Source organism: Hemiscyllium ocellatum, chromosome 14 (genome assembly GCF_020745735.1).
Source record: "Hemiscyllium ocellatum isolate sHemOce1 chromosome 14, sHemOce1.pat.X.cur, whole genome shotgun sequence".
Lineage (NCBI taxonomy): Eukaryota > Metazoa > Chordata > Chondrichthyes > Orectolobiformes > Hemiscylliidae > Hemiscyllium > Hemiscyllium ocellatum.
In genome coordinates this window covers 24,778,995-24,801,561 of record NC_083414.1, presented here as the reverse complement: position 1 = coordinate 24,801,561, position 22,567 = coordinate 24,778,995, and positions in this window count along the sequence as shown.

The window sequence follows — 22,567 nt, the reverse complement described above, 5'->3', positions numbered from 1 at the left end:
CAAGGATAATTTTAGACAGGTAGTGATGCCAACAGTTAACTGCAACATAACGAATATTTGCTATGACGTTTGTAGGCACAGACGTTTATTAGAAGTTTATTGATATTTTCATTGACTGAAAATACCATTTAACAAGATTTCAAGCATAGTATTAGAATAATTGTTGTGGTTCTGTTCGCCGAGCTGGGAATTTGTGTTGCAGATGTTTCGTCCCCTGTCTAGGTGACATCCTCAGTGCTTGGGAGCCTCCAGTGAAGCGCTTCTGTGATGTTTCTTCTGGCATTTATAGTGATTTGTCTCTGCCGTTTCCGGTTGTCAGTTCCAGCTGTCCACTGCAGTGGCCGGTATATTGGGTCCAGGTCGATGTGCTTATTGATTGAATCTGTGGATGAGTGCCATGCCTCTAGGAATTCCCTGGCTGTTCTCTGTTTGGCTTGTCCTATAATACTAGCGTTGTCCCATCGAACTCATGTTGCTTGTCATCTGCATGTGTGGCTACTAAGGATAGCTGGTCATGTCGTTTCGTGGCTAGTTGGTGTTCATGGATGTGGATTGTTAGCTGTCTTCCTGTTTGTCCTATGTAGTGTTTTGTGCAGTCTTTGCATGGGATTTTGTGCACTACATTTATTTTGCTCATGCTGGGTATCAGGTCCTTCGTTCTGGTGAGTTGTTGTCGGAGAGTGGCTGTTGGTTTGTGTTCTGTTATGAGTCCTAGTGGTCGCAGTAGTCTGGCTGTCAGTTCGGAAATGCTCTTGATGTATGGTAGTGTGGCTAGTCCTTTGGGTTGCGGCATGTCCTCGTTCCATTGTCTTTCCCTTAGGCACCTGTTGATGAAATTGCGCAGGTATCCGTTTTTGGCAAATACATTGTATAGGTGTTCTTCTTCCTCTTTTTGCAGTTCTGGTGTACTGCAGTGTGTTGTGGCCCTTTTGAATAGTGTCTTGATGCAACTTCTTTTGTGTGTGTTCTTTTCCTTATCCTTGGAGGGCCTCCTGGGGTGTTTTAGCACTGGGTCAGGTTCCGTACGGGTGGCGTGTAACGATGGGAACTAACCACTTGCACCAGTGGCATCCCTCTAGAGTTTCACTTCCTCCTTTTGGTGGCAAAGGTAGCTATATCTGTCATGTCCATCTCGGATTCTGAGGACTTGTCCCACTTAGCAGATAGGGGGAACCAACAGGATCTGACGGTCTCTAAGTATTCTGAGGAGCCAGCATGGTTTGCTCCCACTCCATTTACAAGTTTGCAGCTTTCATGTGATCCATGTGCTTGTTCAGGATCACCACTTCATACGTCACTTCAAACCACATACGTCACTCGACCCGATCTCAGGTCGACCATGTCTCTCACTCATGTGGAGCTATTTCTGTGATTCTTACACCAAACGTCATCCCCTGAATCAAACTGTCTCTCATTTGGCACAGCCTTGGGTCTGGGATTGGTGTTCCAGATTCTGTTTCACTCTCACTCTACTCCTGCACCTCCCCCTCCTCCCCCCGCAGATCCAGAAGATCAGATGTAGTCAGGGCAAAGTCTTCTCTCCATTAGCAGCTCTGCTGGTGCTATCCCTGTAGCTTCATGTGTGGTGGTGCTGTAATCAAATAAGAACAGCGACAGCTTGTTACATAGCAAGGTTGTAAGCTGTTTCTTCAAGTCAACCTTCAATGTTTGGACTGCTCTTCCTGCCAGGCCATTGCATGATAGAAAGTATGGAGCTTTCCTTATATGTCGACTTTAGGAAATACCCAATTCCCTGCTGGTAAACAATGGCATGTTATTTGTGTACAACACTTCTAGGACTTCCTGTGTTAAAAGAAGATGGGCATAATATTTCAATCATCATCCCATTTCACAAATGGGCCCTATGCACGTCCAACATAGTGGGCAATTACAATGACTAAGAACATTGAATTCATGAAAGGACCTGCATACTCAACGTACAACTAAATTCAAGGTTTACCTGCCATTCTCATTGATGGGGGAAGGGGGGAGCTGCTGGTGGTAACTTTTATCCTTGTTGGCACACCGGGCGCTGCCCCACCCATACCACTATGTCTCCATCCAGGCCTGACCACCAGATATAACTTCGGGGGAAGTGAGGACTGCAGATGATGGAGACCACAGTTGAAAAGTGTGGTGCTGGAAAAGCGCAGCAGGCCAGGCAACATCCGAGGAGCAGGAGAATCAACGTTTCGGGCATAAGCCCTTCTTGCCAACATCTTCATTTTGGAAACTCTTAGAAGGCCCAGGTAGAATCCAGCCAGCATCTGGCAGCGACCTTTGCTCAGGGCAATTACTCTTTCTTCCGATAACAATATGCTGTCCTCTACTGTAAGCTGGTCTCTCTGGATCCAAAAAGGCTTCTCTTTTAAATGCAATAGTCCTTGGCTTCCCCCATCACTACTAGCTGTTTCTATTTTGCCAGGACCCAATCTTTCTGCATTCAAAGTCTGATATTGTCAGCTGTGACTGGCATGTGTCCCAAAAATTTAATACCATTGCAGACACTTCAACTGGAGGTACCAGCTGGTTGGATCTGCTAATGGGAGGTGGCTCAATCCATCTGCAAAGTCACTACTTGGCCTCCCAGATGGTGCTCTAACACATAACTAGAAGCATTTTATATTAGTGCCCACCACTGAATGTGGATTCAAGCTATGGGTGGCACTGCCTTGTCCTCCTTAAGGAAACAAGAGGTTTGTAGTCCATAATTATCACAAATTTCACCCATAAAGGTAATGATGGAACTTTTTGAATTCAAATATGACCACCAATTCTTCGTTCTCTATCTGAACATATTTATGCTCTACGTTAGCCAATGTCCTGGATGCATATGCTATTGGGCTTCTCCATTGGGCCACCTATGACACAATACTGCCCTGATGCCATACAGTGAGGCATCATATGTCAATATCAAATCTCACAGATGACAACTGTTCATTGAAAGCTACAGTATGTCTCTGCAAACATTTCTAATGCTGATCCTTTTTAAAGAGTTGATGCAAAGGTGCCAGTATGGTGGCCAGGTTATGTATGAACTTTCTATCATAATTTACCAGTTGTAAGATCCTGGACTGACATGGGTGCCAGGGAAAATTTGATCGCCCTCAATTTATCTTCCAACGGATATAGCCAAGTCTTGTTGAATCTGTAGCCCAAGTAGGTCATGTGGAGAACACACATTTTCCTCTGGTATGGCCTTGGGAAAATGTCTTAGGACTACATCAAAGTTCTAAGTGTTTCTTATTCATTTCGCCACTTATTAGAGTGTCATTAAGGAAAATAGTGACCTGAGATAGACCTTGCGAAATATTCTCCATCGTCCCAAAATTGTTAAGGCTGACGAAACCCCAAATGGCAGTTTCGTCCATTGGTATTAGATTTTAGGGATCTTAATTGTAGCAGACTTCTGGGAATCCTTGTCTAACCACAATTGCAAGTACACATGGCTAGCGTCCAGCTTCAGGAAAGACCGCACACTCTGCCAGTTTTGCGCATAAGTCCTCTGTGTAAGGGATTGGATAATTATCCAACTGCACAAAGTGGCATGCTGTTTATTTAAAATCCTCACTAAGATGGACTGACCTGTCAGGCTTCAACATTGGACAGCATTGGTCGTACCATTCCATAAATTGGATGGTTTGATGATTCCTTCACTTGCCAGCCTCCTGAGTTCTGCCTCTATTTTTGCCCATAAGCCAAATGGCACTGGGCAAACCCTGCAGAATCATGGAATTGCTTCCTAGTCAGCATGCAAGGTGGCTTTGGCTCCTTTGATCGTCCCCAGACCTTCCTGGAAGGTTTCCGTGTATTTAATTAGGACTTCACTCAGGCAGCCTTTTTACAATTGAAAAGTGTTGCGCCAATCTAGGTGAATCTCTCACAACCAATGACACCCCATCAAGCCTGGGCCCAAACCTTTTACTACAATCAGTGGTAACTGAACCAGCTCCTTTTCCTAAGTTTTTTCAGAACTGAATTTATATCCTTAGTCTGTAAAGGTTCTCCGGTACATATTCTCAACGTAGCCAAGATCTTGCACAAACTTCAGAGCTGCAGTATGGAGTGAATTTTATTAAAAACTAATGATCAGTGATATCGCCATGGTAGTTTCAACCTTAATTAAAATCAGATTACCATTTAACCTGATGTTTGTTTTGAGGAGTTCTGATTTGGATGTTGCTAAGCAATTTAGCTCTTCCAAACCAGACATAGGTGGATGTTCCAGAGTGTGCACTCTCCAGCATACCCTCTTGGATACTGCCCTAAGATTTACCTCACTCAATTTATGTCTAGTAAGCGTCTTTAGCTGTCTCAAGTCTGCAAAATGGGTAGCAACTACAATTGCTTGCCGGCCTGGATCATGAAGGAGATTTTAACTGTTTGGCCGTGGCTTGGCTTTGTTTTTGGAGTTTTGCTGTCGGCCAATCTAGAGTCCCTCTGATCAGGATATGTCCTGAGTGAGGACATGCAGTTGCCTGCACTCAAGTGGTGTTCCATAAGCTCAGTCAGAATGGTGAAGGTGTCAACTTCCTTTGGAATACCCCACATCTCTTATGCTGAACATTTTCCAATGGTAGACAGTTGTAGCACCTGTTTGAAGTCCAGTTGGGCTTCAGCTAGTAGACTAAGAACTTAAGGGTTAAACCAAATGCAGATATTTCTGCCAATTTCTTAACCAAATCAAAAATCCCAATAGGGTTTCCTCTGGTTGTCAAATTACTGAGTAAAAATGATAGCATTGCAGAGTTAGATGCAGCTTTGGGTCATAATATTTCTTAACTCTTGTCTGTCAATTTTTGAAAAGTGTTAGTATCTGGTTCCTCAAAGTTAGGCTCCAAACAGAAATAGGTGTGGCTCCACCTATTTCTCTCAGGAGAATTACTTGTTGCATTTCATCTACCACAAAATTGTTTGCCTGAAAATATAATACATTCTTTCCACATACTGGGTCCAGTCCTTGAAGGCAGGGTCAGAAGAGGTGAGCTTCACAAACAAAGGCATAATGTAAGAAATGTTTAAACCAACTCAAAGACAAATTTTGTTAGCAAATTTCTTCAAGAAAAAAGGTTATTCCTGTTGCCAATGAAGTCACAGTTTATTTACACATGCATAGTTCTTGACTTTGGTACTGCCTCAGAGCTAGATACTAGAGACTGTCAGTATTTCTGACACACATCCTTTTTTTTATTATTACCCCCACATTATGGCCTAACTGCAGTAGTGGTTATATTTCCCTAGCACCCATGGTGTGTGTGTGTGCGGGTGTGAGACACTGTGAAAAACAACAGGTGTACAAATCTTTATTTAATTCCCACCACCAGGAAGAAAGAAAACACCCGAGTGGCCAGGGACAAGCAGTGCCCTTCTTAGAGGCACTGATCAAACAGTGAAGGGGAGGGCAGGGATTAAATCAAAATAGGGACGGAGGGGGAAATAATACACTTCATTCCCTGCATCACATCCTTTTTATTTGTCAGCCAGGGCTCCCTGAGTGGGGCTGTTAATCTGGTCCAATCAGGGAACTCATTCTATAAGATCCAGCTGGCTGACTTGATTTTGATCACTACAACACAATCAGAAATCTCCTGCTATGGCTATATGTTACACAATCCAATAAGTGGACACTTAATTCTTCAAGAATCAGTCCAATATTATTCCCAGTTCCCGTGGCTTGTTTGCTTTTCTTTCCACAGTTTATAAGCCGAGAACCAACTTTTACCACGTGGGTTAAACTGAAATGTACTTCCCTATAACCCAATCTAGGTGATTACCCCAGCCTCTACACTGGCTCAAAAGATATGCTGGAGGTTGAGGATGAGAAATATGACAGAGGTAGGATAGGAAGCGATGCTGGCATCTTGTTGTTTTTAAACCTGTCAAACTTACCTATTGCTGTTGCTTTTATTTAAGTGAAATAAAATGAGCATATCTTCAGTCAAATCAACAATTGAAATACAGCATTTCAGGGTAAGGAGCAAAATGAGCAAGGATTAAAGATACTGATATAAATCTTTTAAAAGGAACAAAGAACAAGAAACTCATTGCTCACATGAAGTTTGTTTCACATTATTCTAGCATCCTGAAAGAGTGGTGTTCAACTCATTCTTAGGTATTTTGTGAGCAAGACACAGAGTCAGAGTCATACAGCAGATCCTTCAGTCTAACCAGTCCACGTCAACCAAGTTCCCAAACTAAACTAATCCCAAACGCCTGCACTTGGCCCATGTCCCTCTAAACATTTCTTATTTGTGTATTTATCCAAATGTCTTTTAAACATTGTAACATCTGCATCCGTCACTTTCTCTGACGGTTTATTCTACACACAAACCACTGTGTAAAAAAATTGCCCTTTACGTCCTTTTTAAATCTTTCTCCTCTTGCCTTAAAAATATGCTCCTTAGTTTTGAACTCCCCGACCCGCGAGAAAAAAAATCCCTTGTTATTCACCCTACCTGTGCCCCTCAATAAGGTCGCACCTCAACCACATATGCTCCAGTGACAAAAGTCCCAGCCTTTCCAGTCTATTTTTATATCTCAAACACTCCATTGCCAACAACGTCCCGGTCAAATGTTTCACCAGTCAGAATTCAATACGGATTTTACAGATTCAAGCACTCCACATGGCAAAAGCCTACTATGTCAGTTGTCAACACAAAAGTAATAAAATACTTTTTAAAAATGTGGAAACCACACAAAAGACTCATTGGCAAGTGAAATGAAACGGCCTTTTATTTATTTTATCTTTGTTCTGCGTTCTTATTTCATTAAAGATCGCAGCAGCTGGCCGAGCTGCTCAAAACTGACAAAGTACAACATTGTTTGACTGCCAGGAACTGTCACTAACTGCTGATTCACAAGACCATAAAATCGTGCTTGTGCTCCTCAGAATGACTGAAGGCTTCCAGCTAGGAATTAATTTCCAGGAAAAATCAAGTTAACCTACGGACAGAGGATTAATAAGTAAACTACCTTTTGTTGCTCCTGTCTCTTACATTCTTGGTGCTAAAATGATTAAGGAAAATGTGAGTGGTGTTGTCTGGTAGGTAGAAGATCATCCATGCACATATTGATTGGAGAGACTGCTCAAAGAGTTGCTCCTATTTCTTAATTCTTCCATTTTTATTACTTACCTGGGTTATGCCAGAATGGATTTAAGACAACTATAAGTAACAAGTTGGAAAGAAATAAACACAAAATGAGTAAGCTAGGTGCAGTATTACTGGCCATCATTAACATGTCAATTGGTCTCATCCATAAACACGCCCAATGGAAAAGATTGGGGAGTACTATCACATTGTCTCACCAATTAAAGTTGAACTGGTATTAGGCAGGCTGTTATCCCCCAGCCCCCCATGACCCTCAAAAAGGAAGCAGGAACCCAGTATATGTATAGGCCCAATGGAAAATGGACTGTGGTCCATTTTACCATGGATTCCTTCCTACTTCTCCAAGCTGGATGGTATGGTGCTCAGTGGTTAGCACTGTTACCTCACAGCACCAGAGACCTGGGTTCAATTCTTGAGCGACTGTCTTTATGGAGTTTGTATGATCTCCCTGTGTCTGTGTGTGTTTTCTCTGGATGTTCTGGATTCCTCCTACAGTCCAAAGATGCACAGGTTAGGTGCATTGGCTATAATCCATAATCCAAGATGTGTAGGAGAGGTGGATTGCTGTGGGAAATGGTAAGGTTGGGGATGTGAGTCTGGGTAGGATGCTCTTCAGAGATTCGCTGTGAACTTGTTAGGGCAAATAGCTTGTTTTCACACTGTAAGGACTCCATTCCATGTGAGGTGACTGTCAGCAAAATCACAGTGGCAGCCCAGAGTGAATGTTTTGAAAGCAAACAGAAGGTTGTTGTGGGGAAAATTGCCAGCCTGAGTCAGAGTTGGGGTTCAATGACAGAGTTTATGGTACAAGGAAATACCAGAGCTCCGGGGAAAGAAAGACACAAACATCACAGTGGTCAGCTGTGAGTCTTCTCTCAACTCAGAGCACATGTCAAGATACTTTTATACATTTTGTAATATAATAAGTCTCTGTTACATGGTTTGTTTATTCTAGGCATAGCAGAATCATTAATAGTTTCGATGCAGTCATTGTCAGTTCCAGCGCAGCCTTTGTTAATTTCAGCATGGTCATTTTCAGTTTCAGCGCAGACATTGTCAGTTTCAATGTCTGCACAGAAGTCCATTACTGTAGTAATGGGAGCTAATCGCTCTTCTTGAGAAAGACGATTACTGCAGCCCTGGCTTTTATCGCTCTGTATTGAGTCCACATCAGACTGTTAGCATTTCTATCAAAGGTATTAGCTGAACCCAGACACTTTGGCTGTCAGTATACACTACTCATGTGCATTCTCTCCCTCAACCATCTCAAAACTAATCAACTAGGTTGTGAGTGCATTGTGATGGGATTCTGGTGGCCCTGGGCAGTGTCTGTGTTCACTCTGCTGTCTCTCTCCATATTGTGGTCCAGCAGCCATCTTGTGTGTCAAGTGGCCAACTTATGACTCAGCAGCCATCTGATGTGTGCATGTGCCTGGTGTTACCCTGCTCAGTGCCATCTCCCACTTCACACCCGCCTTTGTGTTAAAGGAGGCAACTTCTAAGATCTCCCGCAGACTCCCAATTCACATGTAGAGGTAGGTCATCTCTAGGAGCTCCTCCTGCCAAGAGATATTATGGAGTCCTAATTTCATTGGGGGTTCTGTCATGGTGACACTCACTGCTGGTACAGTTCTCGTCAGTTGTGCCTTACAGCAGAGCTTTAAACACCTGAGGCCCACACAGAATACCAGCATGATTGAATACCAGAATGAGGAGAACTATCCTGTGTACCAAATAGGGGCCCCAAGATTTACCTGGCAACCAATTTAGTCAGCTGTCTGTAATTGCGGCTCCCTGTCAAAAAGTATCCAGCTGGTCTCAGATATTCTTGATGGCTTCTGTAATGTTAAAGGAGGCATGAGTGATACAATTGTCACCAATAATTGTACCAACTTACTCTTGCTATGCTAATTGATAATCGACCGCGTAATGTGCCTGCTGTGTGTGGAGTCTGAGTTCAGCCAGCTCTGTATTAATTGCTTCCAGAGCTTTTGAGGTAATATTGCCTATGATAGTCAGGCCACATACAAGGAATTTTGGTTTTTAGCGCTGACAACCTCTGCTATGCCCCCCAAAGATAGAGATCCTAAGAATCCATATCTTGGGATCTCTATCCATATCCATTCAATTGGCATTCCTCATTGCTAAATTAACCTGCATATCAACCGTAAGAGAATCCTAAACTAATGCTCCCACATCCCTTTGCACTTCAGGCATCTGAAGCTTTTCCTCATTTCGAGAATAATCTATGCCTCAAACAAAGTGTGTAACTTCACACTTTCAAACATAATATTCCATTTGCCACTTATTTTCCCACTCTGCTAGCTTGTTAAAGTCCTTCTGAGGTCCCCACTTCCTCAATGCTACCTTTCCCTCCATCTACCTTTGTGTCATCTACAAACTTAGCAACAATGCCCTCAGTTCCTTTGTCCAGATCATTAATGTATAACGCGAATAGTTTAGTCCCAACATTGACTCCTGCAGAACTCCACTCCTCACCTGCTGCCTTCCTTCAGTAACACCTTGCCAGTTGAGCTCTCAATCAACAGCTAACCAGAGACCCTGAAAAAAATCCAGTCTCTGCCTTACTCCTTAAACCAGAGCATCCCACTCAGCTCAAACATCAGAAAGGAGAAAGTGAGGTCTGCAGATGCTAGAGATCAGAGCTGAAAATGAGTTGCTGGAAAAGCGCAGCAGGTCAGGCAGCATCCAAGGAACAGGAGATTCGACGTTTCGGACATAAGCCGACTTTCCTCATTCCTGAAGAAGGGCTCATGCCCGAAACGTCGAATCTCCTGTTCCCTTGGATGCTGCCTGACCTGCTGTGTTTTTCCAGCAACACATTTTCAGCTCAAACATCAGAAAAACAGACATTGTGCAGGGAAATTATAAAGAGCAATTTAGGCTAACCTGAAACTGCTTAAGAGCTGATGGTTTAAAATAAAATCAGTTCACATGCAAAGCATCTTACTCATATTATCTTGCAATGAAAACCAACATACCATTTTCCTTCCTCGCTGCTTGCTGCAATTATATACTTACTTTCAGCGACTGGCACAAGGACAGCTAGATCCCTTTGCACACTAATTATTCACAATCTCTCACTATTTAAATAATAAACTTGCCATTCTGTTTTTTCTGATCAAACTAGGCAACTTCACATTTATCCTTGTAAAACTGCACATGTCATGTACTTGTCCACTCAACATGTCCACATCACCCTGAAACCTCTTTAGCAAGTCTGGTTTTGTGTCATCAGCAAACATTGGAAATATTAGCATTGACTCCCTCATCCAAATGATTTATCTTTGCTGTGAATAGCTGATGTCAAAGATCTGAACAACTGCACTATCCCATTTGTCACCTCTGTCCACTTCAAAAAAGACCTGTTTATTCCTACTTGCAGTTTCTGATCTGCTCACAATTTTTGAATTCATGCCAGTATATTACCACCAATCCCATCTCCTTTGATTCTGCGTAAGAATACTTTATGTGGGATTTTATCAAAACTTCTATAAGCATCCATAAATACACCATGTCCAATAGTTCTCCCTCATCTATTCTATTATTTACATTCTCAAAAATCTCACTAAGTTTGTCAAATATGAATTTCTTTTCATAGATCCATGTTGACTTTAAGTGTCCAATTATCATATCCTTTATAATACACTGAACTCATTTTCCCTAATTCTCATTTTAAGCTGACCAGTCTATAATTTCCAGTTTCTTCCCTCCCTCCATTTTTAAACAGTGGGTGACATTTGCTATCCTGTAATCTGCAGAAATATTCCAGAACATACAGGATTTTGGAAGATGACAACAAATATTCATTATTTCCATGCCCAACTCATTACTCAAAGATGCAGATTAGCAGACCCTTGGATTATTCTTTTTTTTGCCACACATTTCTTTTTAAATGAGTATTAATTTATTTCAGTTCCTTCTTCCTAAGAGATTGTTGCTTCCCAAGAACTTGTGGAAAGTTTTTGTGTCTTCATCAATGAAGATGCAATGAAACTAATTGTTTACTTTCTGTCATTTTCTTGTTCTCTATCATCAACTCTCATGTTTCAGTCCTTAAGGGGCCTATAGTTTTCTTCACACATACATATAGAAGCTCTTACCATCTGCTTTTATGTTCCTTGCATGTTTACTCCTCTGTTCTATTTTTTTCTATTCTTCATTACCTTTATGGATCTTCTTTTTGGAATTCTAAATAATTGCCAATAATCAAGATTACTACTTTATTTGAGCAACTCCTCTTTGGATCTAATACTATCCTTACTTTGTTAAAAATAGTGGGGTCGCTTTTCCAATTGCCTTCTTTCAACAAAAGGAATGCACAGCTGCTGAAATGCATGCATTTGTTATTTAAATCTTAACATTGCCTTTTGACTGTCTATTACTAACAGTACTATACTACCTTTGTTCTGTTTCACCGGCTCTATCTAATGACTGAATACTGTTGAATGTTCAGTTTCCAGCTTTCACCACATCACAATCTGATCGTAGTTGTTTGCAAATATTTGTGCTGTTAATTCATCTATCTCATTGTGAATGTGCAGTATATTCAGAACTTTAGATGTCTTTTTGATATTTAATATATTTTTTCTACTCCACCCCTATTTGCTGCAATACTTTTCTTCATCTCTCTTCCACTTCTGCTTTCTACTTTTCTGGCTTTCATTTCCCTCTTCATTTCTGTCACTCGTCTCCATGCTTAGGTTCCCATTCCCCTGTCACTCTAGTTTAAACCATCCCTCACTGTACTAGCAAACACATGGTGAATATGTTGGTCCTAGTCATTCTGGGGTGCAAACCATCCAGCTTGTATAGGTCCCATCTTCCCCACGATTGATTCCAAACCTACAAAAACCTTAATCCCGCTCAACCCAATCTTCCAGTCAAGCATTCATCCAAGTAATTCTCCTAATCCTGATTTTGCTAACATGGGGCATTGGGAATAGTCCTGAGACTATGTCTTTTGAGCTTCTTCTTTCTAAAATATTCTCTTGCTCCCTATACTTGGCTTGCTAGGCCTCATCCCTTGTTTTCCCTCAATGTGGTTGGTAATGACATGACCATGACCCTTGACCGTCCTTCCTCCAACTTCAAAATGTCATGTAGCTGCTGAGTAACATCCTTGACCCTGGAAATAAGGAAAGAACATACCACCCTGGTGTCACCTCAGCAGCCATGAAAACATCCATCTGTTCCTTTTGCAATAGGATCCTTTATCAATTTTGGTCTTGTTCTTTGTCTTTCCCAACTCACATGTATTCTCCACTCCAGTGCCATAGACTTGACTCATAGAGTCATAGAGTCATAGAGATGTACAGCTCTTCGGTCCAACCCGTCCATGCCGACCAGATATCCCAACCCAATCTAGTCCCATCTGCCTGCACCCGGTCCATATCCTTCCAAACCCATCCAAATGCCTCTTTAATGTTGTAATTGTACCAGCCTCCACCACATCCTCTGCAGTTCATTCCATACATGTACCACCCTCTGCGTGAAAAAGTTGCCCCTTTGATCGCTTTTATATCTTTCCCCTCTCACCCTAAACCTATGCCATCTAGTTCTGGACTCCCCGACCCCAGGGAAAAGACTGTCTATTTATCCTATCCATGCCCCTCATAATTTTGTAAACCTCTATAAGGTCACCCCTCAGCCTCCAATGTTCCAGGGAAAACAGCCCCAGCCTGTTCAGCCTCTCCCTGTAGCTCAGATGCTCCAACCCTGGCAACATCCTTGTAAATCTTTTCTGAACCCTTTCAAGTTTCACAACATCTTTCCAATAGGAAGGAGACCAGAATTGCATGCAATATTCCAACAGTGGCCTTACCAATGTCCTGTACAGGCGCAACATGACCTCCCAACTCCTGTACTCAATACTCTGACCAATAAAGGAAAGCATATCAAATGCCTTTTTCACTATCCCACCTACCTGCGAATCCACTTTCAAGGAGCTATGAACCTACACTCCAAGGTCTTTTTATTCAGCAACACTCCCTAGGACCTTACCATTAAGTAATTAGATTTGCTAAGATTTGCTTTCCCAAAATGTAGCACCTCGCATTTATCTGAATTGAACTCCATCTGCTACTTCTCAGCCCATTGGCACATCCAGTCCAGATCCAGTTGTAATCTGAGGTAACCCTCTTCACTGTCCACTACACCTCCAATTTTGTTATCTTCTGCAAACTTACTAACTGTATCTCTTATGCTCGCATCCAAATAATTTATGTAAATGACAAAAAGTAGAGGACCCAGCACCAATCCTTGTGGCACTCCACTGGTCACAGGCCTCCAGTTTGAAAAACAACCCTCCACCACCACATTCTGTCTTCTACCTTTGAGCCAGTTCTGTATCCAAATGGAGAATTCTCCCTGTATTCCATGAGATCTAACCTTGCTAACCAGTCTCCCATGGGGAACCTTGTCGAACGCCTTACTGAAGTCCATATAGATCACATCTACTGCTCTGCCCTCATCAATCCTCTTTGTTACTTCCTCAAAAAACTCAATCAAGTTTGTGAGCCATGATTTCCCACGCACAAAGCCATGTTGACTATCCCTAATCAGTCCTTGCCTTTCCAAATACATGTCCCTCAGGATTATCTCCAACAACTTGCCCACCACCGAGGTCAGGCTCACAGGTCTATAGTTCCCTGGCTTGTCTTTACCACCCTTCTTAAACAGTGGCCAACCTCCAGTCTTCCAGCACCTCACCAGTGACCATCGACGACACAAATATCTCAGCAAGAGGCCTAGCAATCACTTCTCTAGCTTCCCACAGAGTGTTCGGGTACACCTGATCAGGTCCTGGGGATTTATCCACTTTTAACCGTTTCAAGACATCCAGCACTTCCTCCTCTGTAATATGGACATTTTACAAGATGTCACCCTCTATTTCCCTATAGTCTATATCTTCCACGTCATTTTCCACAGTAAATACTGATGCAAAATATTCATTTAGTATCTCCCCATTGGCTCCACACAAAGGCCACCTTGCTGATCTTTGAGGGGCCCTATTCTCTCCCTAGTTACCCTTTTGTCCTTAATATATGTGTAAAAACCATTTGGATTCTCCTTAATTCTATTTGCCAAAGCTATCTCATGTCTCCGTTTTGCTCTCCTGATTTCCTTCTTAAGTATACTCCTACTTTCTTTATACTCTTCTAAGATTCACTCAAACTATCCTGTCTATACCTGACATATGCTTCCTTCTTTTTCTTAACCAAACCCTCAATTTCTTTAGTCATCCAGCATTCCCTATACGTACCAGCTCTCACTACTTTCCCTTGAGAAATCCTGTCTTCTAGCATAACTGAAATGGAAATACATCAGCATGACAATGATGACCCAGGAGATTCGTGCACTGCCTGCTTAGTGCTTACACTCTGATAATCACCTATTCTATTTCTGACTTTGTACTCTTTACCTGTGAGGTGACCACCACACCATGTGTTACCCACAAAAATCTCAAATTTGTAGATATGCCACAGTGATTTCAGCTAATTCCAGATGTGAAACACAGAATTCGAGACACAGCTGATGTGGTCACCTTGCAAACTCGAACTGTCTCCCCACATTGCACAAGAGGAGCATTCCACATGCTGAGCTGTCCTGTCATGCCTTTTCCTTAAAATAGTATCTTTCTGTTTGCTTTACTTAACTGGAGGGCATAGGTTTAGGGTGAGAGAGGAAAGATATAAAAGGAATCTAAGAGGTAACTTTTTCGTGCGGAGCGTGGTGCGAGTTTGGAATGAGCTGCCAGAGGAAGTGATGGAAGCTGGTATAATTACAGCATTTAAAAGGCATCTGGATGGGTATATGAATAGGAAGGGCTGAGAGGGGTATGGACCAGGTGCTAGCGATGGGATTAGATTAATTCAGGATATCTGGTCGGCATGGACAAGTTGGATTGAAAGGTCTGTTTCCTTGCCATACATCTCTATGACTCTATGACATTACCTCACCCTTGTCATGGGGTTCTCACCTTGCCAGATCCTGTCCATCATACTAACTGGTGTCACAAGGTCCTAATGCACCTTTTCTCTTTGCCCACTGGCAGAGGTTTGTCAATTGTATGTGTTATAAGAGCCAAGACTGATATGCAAAGTGTTCTAAAATTTCTCCCAAGATTATATCTGACTCAATTTAACACCTACAATTTGAAATTATTACAGTGCCTTTAAGTTAGCAAAAGATCTGAAGGCAATTAACAATGTATTAACACTGATGAGTTGAATGGCTAGTTTGTAGAAAAAACAGCTGTTACCAGTGTGACTTGTCAGACCAGGAAGTTGTTAAGTTTGATGGTCATAATCCACATTTATAATGTTGCCTTTGAAAGAATTCAAAAACATTTTTGTCAGTTTAAAGAAGATATTTCTGAAAGTTGCTCTTAAACAGTTGCAGGAAGATAAATCTTTTTTAACCTCCCCACCCTCACACTTTAATTGTTCTTCAGCCAGTTTAAAATAGATTTAATATTTAGTTGTTCAACTGAGAGCTTGGTCACTTCGGAGTGAAATCAGGAAACACTCCTTCACAAAAATGAAAAGGTACAACTTCCTTCCCCTAAAGGGTGTGTTTAGAGGCTCAGTTGAAATGTTCCACAACAACACACTTTAAGAGGCATTTTTAACATAATAAACTGTTCCAGTGCATTTCGCAAGATTGCTATCAAGCAAAATTTGACATCCTGCCACAAAATGTAACCAGCAGCTTGTTTGTAAACTTTAAGGGAGCTGGAGAGGAGGTAAGGTTTCAGATGAGAAATAAGGCTTTTGAGGCCTAAGCAGCCGTTGGCTGAGCAACCAGGGATGAAGCAATGGAGGATGTGCAAAAGCTAGCAGTGGAGTGTATAGAGGTCTCAGAAGCTTGTAGAACTGCAGGCTATTACAAAGGAGAGAAAGAGAAAATGGAAGGATCTGAAAACACAGGATGTTAAACTTGAAATGATGTCAGGCCATAAGTAAGACAGGAAGGACAGGGGTAGCGCTAAATGAGACTTAGAGGTTTAGGGATATGGCAAGTGACATTTTGGATGAGCTTAAGGTTATGGGGAGGAAGATTATTTTTTGCCTGAGAAATTAAAAATAAGAATAAACACTTAGAAAAAACAGAAGTGGGTGATATCAGTGGGATTAGATGTGGGGTTATGACAGTCCTTGAATGGAATTTTTTTTACACCAAACAGAACTTACTGGTGACATCACAGGAGATTTGGATAAAGCTGCAAAACCAGAAAAGCAGGAAACAGGAAGATACTGTTATTGGAATGATTAATTGAAATTGATAATGCTTAACATACTTTCTGTTGACTCACGCAATCTGATTGACACAACAGGTCTTAAAAGTTAATAAAGTGCAAGAAGGATCTTTTGGTTAAAACAAACCAGACTTTATCACCAACCAAGGTATACTTATTTCCTCTTTGGCAGTGCATATCAGAAAAGGATGGAATGTTTTCCATGTTCTAGGAACATTGTATTTGCAAAAATTCTGCAGAGGCCAGCAACCTGTCACTAAATTCCCTTTATTTTCAAATGCATAGCCTTTGACAATTGCACTGCCTCTCACTGAATCAGGCATTCAGGGGGCCCAATATTCCTAACATACACCCTTTTATGTCAGGCAGTTCTCTCTGTTTGGAGTAGACTAACAGCCTCAATTAGGGAACTCATAGTCTATAAGGTCCAGCTAGCTGACCCATTGCAATCACTACCGTATTGATTCTATTCCCTCTCCTTATCATCAATTTAGCATTTGGCTCAAAACAGGTAAGCATTGAAAAATATATGAGGAGCTTCAGCCATTCTTAATTCTACAGTTTCTGAGTGTGAAATGGTGTGATCATTGGTGACTGGGTCTTCACTTCCACCAAAAGATCACCAAATTGAGTTCCAAACAGCTAATCAGAAACTGACTGGTGAGCTTCTCGGCAAATCACTGGCTTGACATTGGAGTCCCACCATGCAAGAAACTGCTAGCCAATCTGAGTCTGATAGCTAAAGGGTACGAGAGTTGGAGGCCTAGTCTTCAGGGGATCAGATGGCCAGAAGGCAGGTCCTTTTCTTTCAGGCCTCACAAGGTGGGGTTTGCGAGGGAAGGGCTAGCTTTCAGCAGATACACACTTGTTCCCCCTTGCTGTCCTTATTTGGCACCAAATTGGAATAAATGAGGTCCCTTCCCCCTAACCCAGGAGGCAGGTTCTAGTGGGGAAGCCAATCACTTTGGCAGCTAAACTAGCTGATGACCCTTAAGAGCTATTAGTTGACCAACTTAGGGACTTCATTGCCAGCAAGTTAAGAAGGCTTATAATGGACCTTCCTCTCCAGCTTTAATTGCTGAATTAGTAAGAAGTGGGCAAGCATCTCCCTGGATTGTGTCTGTTGCCAACTTATTTGCCCATCTCTCCATCTTTCTCACCACCTCCAAGGAGGGAAAAGAGCCCCGCTAGTCTGATCTCCCCATTCAATAACATGCATCCAACTGTGAAACAGCAGGGGTGCTATAGTCATGATAGGGTATAGATATCATTATTTGAGGCTGGGTAACAGTAGAAAATGAAGGCCAAGACATCTTGGTGATGGATAAGTTCCATGAAGAAAAGGAAACCCAGGTTCAGTTTGAGTGATTACTCGTGGAGAGGATTAATCAGTGACAAAGGGGCAGAGTTAATGGCAGGGACTGAAAATGGGAAAGTGAAGCTTCCCAATGATCAATGGTGTTCAAATGAAAAGTTTGACTCAGCTGTGAGCATGGCAGCAGATGTGGAAATCAGGAAAGTGCTGAAGAGGTAGAAATGTGTGTCATCATCTGGTATATAGGAATAATGCCAATGGATGGCATTGCTAAGCAGCATATAAATGAGGGATACTATAGGGGTCTAAGGGCCAAAACATGCTGGATTCTAGAGGGGACAGTGCAGGGCAGGAAGAAAAGCCATGCTGCAGATATGTTGACTGTGATAATAGGGATTAGTCAAGATGACAAATCTGCCCAATCTTTCTACTTAAGAATGCTATGTAGTTGCTGAAGTATTATTTTTATCCAAGACTACTATAAAGTCAGGTATAATAGCACATTTGTTCAACAAAGTCTATTAAATTCTTATCAATTTCATCAAAATTCAAGAACTCAGGCAAAGTTAAAATATAATGGGAGAAGCATTATAATTGCACAATTCTGACTAGTTACCTCCATGATCTGATTACTGTCTCAGCCAAAAGCTACTATCTATTCTGTGATAATTATATGACAGAAATTCAACTCCAACGCTCTCTAAAGTAGAAAGTTTTGCCTGTGATACTTACTTCTAAGTACTAGTCAACTGTCTCTGCTAGAAAAAAAACATATATAGATCAAATGTGGAGATAGAATCAATACTGGCTCCATGTATCCCCATTTCCCAAAATCATAACCAAGTTGAACAGAAAACAAAGAATTAAAGATGGTGCATATGTTAAATAAACAAAAAGCTGGAGAAACTCGGAGGGTCTGGCAGTATCTGTGGTAGGAAAGCAAAGTCAATGTTTCAGATCCAATGACCCTTCTAAGAAAGCATGCTGAAGATGGGGGAAGATGTTGAGACAAGTTAACAGTAGGTACAGATAGAGTCCAGAGACAGAACAGCAGTTGGACAAACAAAGTAATGAGCTGGAGAGAAAAATCAGCTGCTAATGGGAATCATGCGCACACGCATGGGCTCAGTTATCCCTATCACTTTGCTGGGTATTTGAAACATTCCTTGTTCCAATCCTACTCAGGTCCCTCCCACAATTCTTTCTCCAGTACATTGATGACATCATTAGTGCTGTTTCCCTTTCTCCATCCAAAATTGGAAAAGATCATTTATTTCACTTCCAATTCCCACCCTGCTCTCACATTTACCTAATTTGGACTGGGGTGCAGAAATTAAAAGTCACACAATACCAGGTTATAGTCCAACAGGTTTATTTGGAAGCACTAGCTTTCAGAGTGCTGTTCCTTCGTCAGGTGTTATAAATTCTGTATCTTACAATCTTATTCTCCACAACTACCTGATGAAGGAGCAGCGCTCCAAAAGCCAGTGCTTCCAAATAATCCTGTTGGACTATAACCTGGTGTTGTGTGATTTTTAACTTTGTATATCTTCACCTGATTCATCTTTGACTCCTCTCTTTCCTTCCCCGACATCTGTTTCCATTTCCGAAGACAGGCTAGCCACCAAATTCCACGACAAACCCACCAACTCCCAGTTACCTGGACAATACATCCTCGCACCCTGCTTCCTGTAAAGACTCTATTCCAACTTCCCAGTTCTTCTGTTTCTATCTCATTTGTTCTGATGATGCCAATTTTGACAAGGCCACCTCAGAAATGTGCACCTGCTTCATCAACTGAAACTTCCCCACCACCAAGAGTGACTTTCTGGTCCATTTCCAGCACTTTTACCCTCGCTCCTACCCTTCTCTCCCGCAACAGCAGTAGGATCTCTGTGGTCCTCACTTACCACCCCACCAGCATCTACATCCATAGGATCATTAGCTGTAATTTCCACCACTTCCAGCGAGATGCCATTACTAGACACATATCTCCCTCCCCTACCTTTCCAGCCTTCTGCAGGGACCATTCCCTTCAGGACACCCTGATCCACTCCTCCACTCCCAGCACATTCCCACAGCTCCACGGCATCTTCCCTCGCCACTGTAGAAGATGTAACAGCTACTCATTTACTTCCTCCCTCCTCACTATCCAAGGCCTCGGCCACACCTTCCAGGTGAAGCAGTGATTGACCTGTACTTCACTCGATCTAGTCTTCTGTACTCGCTGCTCACAGTGTGCTCTGCTGCACACTAGGGAGATGAAATGTTGGCCACCAATTTGCAGAACACCCAAGCTCTGTCTGTAAAAGTGACCTTGAGCTTCCTGTCATCTACCATTTCAACACACCACTTGTGTTCCCTGGCCAACATCTCTATCTCAGGTTTACTGCATGCTCCAGCAAAGCTCAGCACAAGCTGAAAGAACAGCATCTCATCTTCTGCTAGGAGAGTCTACAGCCTCAGGACTCAACATGGAGTTCAATAATCCTAGAGCCTCAGCCCCTTCTCCCATGCCCTTACCCCAATTTCCACATACCAGGCCTTGTCATCACATGGTCTGCTTTCATCACAACTGACTCATTTTTACCCACTAATGGGCCCCATCAACAGTTTTTCTTTCTCCCCAGCTCACCATTATCTATTCTCTTGTTTCCCCAACTGCTGTGTTCTTTCTCTGGGCTCTATGTGCACCTATTGTTAACCCCCTCCCACCCCTTTCCCCACACCCCCACCTCACCCTCATTTTCAGTGTATGGACAGTACTACCTTTTTCTGGAAGGGTTACTGGACTTGAAACGTTGACTCTGCCATTACTCCACAGACCTGCTGAGTTTCTTGGAACCAAGTTGTCTGCTGAATCTGTCATGGAATTGGACTGCCAACTCTCACAGTCCTGTCCAAACTATTTGGCTTGCTGTGTTCTTCCAGCCTCCTGCTTGTATACTTTGAATTCCAGCATCTGCAGCTTTTCTTTTGTCTCTAACTCTCACTGTCCAAACTGATAATAGTTACTGGAAACATTTGAAGTATCTAACAACCAGATGTCAATGCCTTTGTGAAATTGAAAGAAAAATCATGAGGAAAACAAGAAAACCTGAAAATTCAATGTAAAAATAGAAAATACTAGAAACAGCTAGTACCTATATAGCACATTTAAGGTGGTCAACATCCCAGGGCAGGAAATAAAATATGTCACCAAATATTATAATGAGATATTTGGAGAAATGGCCAAAATCCCAATCAAGGAAGATGGTTTTAAAGAGCATCATGAAAATGAGATAGAGGAGTTGAAAGGCTTACAAAGGGAATATCAGAGCTTAAGGTTGAAATAACTGAATGCAGAGACACTAATGTTTGAGGACTAAAACACAGCAATGTGGAAGAAGCCAGTATTATCGTGAGCAGTAATCTCCAAACTGGGTGGACTAAAGAAGTTTAGAATTATAGGGAGGGTTGAGACCAGACAGGTAAGATTCAAAAATAAGTTTGAAATTCTTAAAATCAGGTATTGCTGGGCTCACTGAAAGCTTTGACCTTTAGGGTTGCTGACTCATCTCATGCATTTTTAACATTCTCTACTTCCATTTAATGATACTTAATTATATGTGCTGAAAGATGGATTTCTGCTGAAACAGGAAGTAACCTCAACGATGAAATAAATCCCACACTCTTTTTATGAGTTAGTTTCAACGCTGACACCAAATAATGTGATCATTGCTTTTAATTAAAATGCCTGTATTTTGTTTGAGTACTTTAGCTTTGCCTGGGTTTATTTCTCACAGTGAGTTACCCTCTGGTTCACTCACATCTTTGTGCTTATGCCCAGTCTCCCAAAATAAGCCCTTGTAGCATTCCCTGATATCTGCTTTCAATGATTGGTTCTGCAGAATGAACAGGCATAGTCCAATGGGAGAGTCACAGCTCTACACATTAGTCAAACATATGTTCGATACTCAAGCATCAGGTTAGCTTTCAATGGTTGAGTTTGCCACTTAGATACATAACAACTGAGAGAAGTTAACAGATTAGTTATCTCCATCCTTTTGTATTGGCAGAATAATGTTTCTAAACTTGTAATCCAGCAGCATCAACGAATAACCTAGAGGTGCAAGTTCATTATCCCACTGTAGCACGTGGAGCTTAAATTCCATTACAGAGGAACCTTAATTATCTAGCATTCGATTATCCAAATTTTGGATTATCCGGCAAAATCACAAGGTCCTGATGCTTGCCTAAACTATATTATCCAGCATTAAATTACCCGGAATTTAATTAACCAAGCAAAATACTCCCTGCCCGTGTCCTTTGGAGAATCGTAATAAATTTGGCATGAATGTAGGATTCATTGATGATCATCATGAAATTACCAGTCTTGGTTGGTAAGACCAAATCTGTCAGGGAAGAAAATTGACCACTCAGTTGTCACTCTAGATGCAGAGCAACATGATTGATTCTTATGCATTCTCTGAAATGGCCTAACAAGCTGTTCAATTCCATCAAAATACACCAGCTAAATCAAGGATTCAGAGAGATGATTCACCAACCCTTCTTGAGGGCAGTTGTGTATGGAGTTTAAATGCCAGTGTTGTCATTTGTTTTTATTTGGCCTTGGGGCATTGCCGGCTGGGTCAGCATTTATTGGTTATCCCCAACTACCCTGGAGGAGGTGGTGGTGAGCTGTCTTCTTACATCACATCAAGGATCCGTAAGCACTGTCCCAGGATTCTGACCCTGAGTCAGTGAAGTAAAGACGAAAAAAATCCAACTCAGGATGGTTTACGGTTTGGAAGTGAACATCGAGATTGTTCCCACAAACCTGCTGCCTTTATCCTTCTACATGGTAAAGGTTGCAGACTTGGA